Source organism: Hakea prostrata, chromosome 7, assembly GCF_041222555.1.
Source record: "Hakea prostrata isolate BN-2017 chromosome 7, UWA_Hpros_2, whole genome shotgun sequence".
Lineage (NCBI taxonomy): Eukaryota > Viridiplantae > Streptophyta > Magnoliopsida > Proteales > Proteaceae > Hakea > Hakea prostrata.
This window is the reverse complement of record NC_142606.1, coordinates 41,382,819-41,387,178: the sequence shown is the minus strand read 5'-3', so window position 1 is coordinate 41,387,178 and position 4,360 is coordinate 41,382,819. Positions and strand designations below refer to the sequence as shown.

Genomic DNA, 4,360 nt, shown 5'->3' with positions numbered 1-4,360 from the left:
TTAGAAATAATGAGGAAAAATGGCATGCAAAACAGATTCTTCAAGAAAAGAGATTGATAGGCGCGCTAAATCAGTGTTGAGCATCCCCTCAAGCTACAGTGCACATTAAATACGACATTTTAGTAAATGTGTAATTAAATCCAATCACGAGATATAATGTAATCGATGCCAAAAATAAGTTTGAATTAATTAAAAACAAAAATAAAATGACTAAATGGCAAGAGAAATTAATTGCTAGAGTGTCAAAGCACCCAATTGAAATTTTTGTTTTTAATGTGGATCCGTCTTTCTACTATTTGCCGATGGATTATGATTTGATCATTTGAAACAATATACTGCTGAAATAGAAAAGAAGATTATTGTACACGCATGTACATCAATTGTTTCAAATGAAGTTTTTATTGTTTTTATATTGGTTTAATGATTTAAACATGCCCTTTCATTTTAATGCATCAAGTGATTAGTTGGGGCATCAATTATGGTGTTGAAATTCCGTCAAGTGCAAAAGATGATTACTTGATTGTGCATATGATAAAGCCAATACTAATTGACGAACCAGTGACTTAAGGATTGGCAAGTTTAAAAAGGTGGTGCTAATTACCTACAATAACAACTAAAAGAATAAGCAGCTTCTTTACACCAAATCAAATTCTCTATAGAAAGGTGGTTTGAACTTTAAATTCTCTATGATGAGGTGGAGTTCAATCAAAGAAGTGAGAACCTAACATACAATATAAGAAATTTGATATAGCTAAATTCTAATTTGTTATTCGATATAGCTTTGTAAGTAAAACATTCTTTATAAAGTTTTTTGTAGTTTCAAAGTTGAAATTTTCATACATTAAAAAGAGTATTGTCAAAAAAGAACACCAAAGAAAATAATATAAAAAAACAAAGACAAATTCAAAGGAATACCTAAGCATTAGATGATAAAAATGAAACAACAATTTTAAGTTTATTTGGATTAAGCAAATAAAAATCTATTGTTATAGACATCAATTAACTAATGACCTTGAAGTTTAAGATAAATACGAATTCAAAGTTAGGTTGTATAACATTGATTAAAATCCTTGTTTTTTTATTCTGTTTCCCATGTTTATATTTCTTGAGCAGTCTCTTTCTTTTCTTCCTTATTATTATCTCTCTTTTTTCATGTATAATCACGTGCATTTGCACGTGTAATTTTTTACTAGTATATATATATATGTACACACACACATGACTTCAACCCTAAAAAGTTAGATGCAAGCCAAAAATTTATTTGGTAGGATGTAAACCAAATTTTTCTTTAGGGTAAGAGATGCAAACCAATGGTAGTTACCTTAATAACTATAGATATTTTGTTCACAAATCATAATATAAATCACATAACAAAAATTGCAGAAAAAATAAAGAAACATATAATATAAAATCAAATAAAATGAATAGCAAAAACAAAAGAGAAAAAGAGAAACGATAAATAAATTGAGAGAGAGAAAAAGTACCTAATTGTGTAGTATAGGTTTTTCCAAATTTTCTTAATCCACGCTTATAGAAAGGGAAGAGAATAAATAGGAAGAAAGGAAGGAGAGAAGAGATAGGAGAGAATAAATAGGGATTGAAGAGTTAGTTTTTAATTAGGAATGAAATTTTGAATACCTAACAAGTTTTTTTTCAAAAATTTCCTTAACCCACGTTTATAGAAAGATATGAGAATAAATAGAAAGAAAAGATGAGAGAGAAGAGAAGAGAGAATAAATAAGGATTGAGGATTTGGATTTTAATTAGGAATGATGTTTATACCCATTATTTTACCTTTGAAAATTGTTTTCAATATTTGGGGGGGCCAAATGTCAGCCAAATAGTGACATTTCACGTGTGGGAAGAGAAAAAACCGAAAAAATTAAGGAAATTTATATAAAAACTATAAAAAAAATAAAGGAATTAATACTATTTTCTAAAAATCTGGGGGGGGGGCTGGCCCCCCTCGGTCCCTCTAAAGGTCCTCCCCTGTGCATGGTTCGTATGTCTAGACATAGAAGCAAGTGAAAAGTATCACATCACCTACACGGTGTTGATAGAAATCTTTTTTGCGTTGATACTTGCATGAACATTCCAGTTGGCTTTTATACTTGGGTAAAGCTATAAGAGTCCCAAAGAGTGGTCTCTTTTCCAAAATTTTAATTATGGACATGTTATCTAATAGGGCAAATGTGGGGCGTGTTAGTTGTAGTGCACATCAGAGACTAACCTAAGTGGATGTAGGGGGTTTGGCCGCCGCCAATGAAAACTTATAGGCGAGTTCTCTAAAAGTTCATGAATCCAAGATAAGGGACATGGCTGGTTCAAAAGTCCAATGTGTTATATAAAGGGTAGCTCCAAAAGTCGACCTTTAAGATATGGATGATGGGACGGTTAGCTACGCTAATGAGGAAAGGTTCAAGGTGTTCAACTCTACACGTACTTTATAGCGCAACTCATTAGACCTAGTGTAGGTTCAAGTCCCGAAGACACCTACATTGATGTGTCATTTACTGTCTAATACAGTCATAACACGTGTCCTTTTTTGTAATTTTGAAACTTGTGGGGGATTGTTAGGTTTTTTATTAAAATTTATATTAAGTTTGAAAATTAGTTTTTGCATTTTTTTTATTTAACTGTTTTGTTAGTGTGTGGGACCCATGAGGTAGGGGTGGTAATGAGGCACCCATGGGTAAAGGAGGCCCTTCATGACCTTGGTTATGAGGCTCTTCATGACATTAATCATGGGTCTTAAAGGTCTTGATCGTGGTGATGAGATGAGCTTACTTATAGGGTGGAATTTACTCAAATTCTAATTATTGACCTTCAATTCTCATTTAAACTTCATGACCATTCATGGTCATTACCATGAGTGTGGTTAAGGTTAATGAATGGATTAAAACCAACTCATACAAAAGTAGTGAATATGAGAGTTAATTCTCCATTTAATGGGGAGGTTAAGTCAAGGTGGTTTATTCTCATTAGTGGAGAAGGGAGAAGGGACAAGTCCATTGATTTTCTATTAGTAGGGAATTGATTAACCCCCTTGTGATGAGGTGAGTCATTGTGATTTAATGACCCAATTCATTGCCTTGAGAATCTCAAAGGGTGTAAGTGTGGTTTGGAACTATATAAAGCAAACCCCTTTCTTGCATGTGGTGTGTTATAGAGACACTCCTCACACTTGTATTATTTGTTACCTAAGGATCACTTGTTAAGTATTCTCCAACTAAAGTACTCCACTCTACCGACTGAGCTAAGGTAGTAGGGTGCATCAATTACCTTAAAGACAACACTCAAGGTGTGACTCAACCTCATTTATCTGTGGCTCGATTGCAACATCAAGCTCTTCGGATTGGCTAAAGATCTTCATCTTTCAATTGTATTGCAAGTTGGGGCCATGGGCGAAACTTTGCCTCATATTTAAATTATATATAACAACTACCACACTGGGAAAAAAAAAAAAAAAAAAAAAAAAAAAAAAAAAGGAAAGAAGAATGTATTGTGTGGTCTTTGAGGGAAAAAAAATTCCGACCTGCCGGATTCGAACCAGCGACCTAAGGATCACCTGTTAGGTATTCTCCAACTACAGTCCTCCGCTCTACCAACTGAGCTAAGGTCGGAAGCATTGTGGCTGCTGGGATTCGAGCCCAGGTCTCCACGGCCACAACGTGGAATTCTCACTACTAAACTACAGCCACAAGATGTTATTTGATTGGAATTTTATAAGTAATCACACATAATCTCTAACTAAACATCCCGGGATAGGCCCCCCAAGGCCAAAATGTGGAAAGAAAGTATTGATGAACACCGAAGAAATTTTATTTTGCGGGTACAGATAACTAATAATTTTGCTTAATTGAAAAATATCAGGCTCAAGAAGGGTTCTCAGCCGAAGCATTTCTGATAGCGTTTTCACCGTGCAGGAATTTTTTCCGTTTTAATTCAGCCCAATCGGAATGTCTTTATCTTTGCTGTTCTTAATTGATACATCCAGTTTCACATGTTGGAAGAAATCTAAAGAAATTCTTGTTGACGTGTATAATGATGATGATGAGTTTTGGAAAGAAATCAAAGAAATTCTTAGTAGGACATTGCCAAACATCATACTCCCATTGCATAAATGAAAAAAAAAAATTAATGAATACAAACAATTACCAATATGTTGTCGCAGTTAGGATATCTAGTTTTTCACCCAGGAAACCCGGGTTTAACTCTTGGCAATGGAAATGTCACTTTAAAATAATAAACAAATATAACATAATAAATAAATAGAATTGCCAATAAGAGCATAAATTTTATTTACAAAACAGTAGCTGCAAAACTTTTACAAAAGGGAACCTTTTTTTGTGTGGTGCAG

General features: G+C 33.6%; 2 non-coding genes across 2 annotated transcripts; both read right to left on the bottom strand.

Annotated features, from left to right (window-relative positions):
* Positions 1-3,529: 3,529 nt before the first annotated feature.
* TRNAY-GUA (transfer RNA tyrosine (anticodon GUA)) lies at positions 3,530-3,623 on the bottom strand. Its single transcript has 2 exons — positions 3,587-3,623; positions 3,530-3,565 (listed from the first exon to the last, which is right to left on the bottom strand). It is a non-coding gene; the product is annotated as a tRNA-Tyr (tRNA).
* Positions 3,624-3,629: 6 nt separating this feature from the next.
* Positions 3,630-3,701, bottom strand: TRNAH-GUG (transfer RNA histidin (anticodon GUG)). The gene has a single exon. It is a non-coding gene; the product is annotated as a tRNA-His (tRNA).
* Positions 3,702-4,360: the final 659 nt, after the last annotated feature.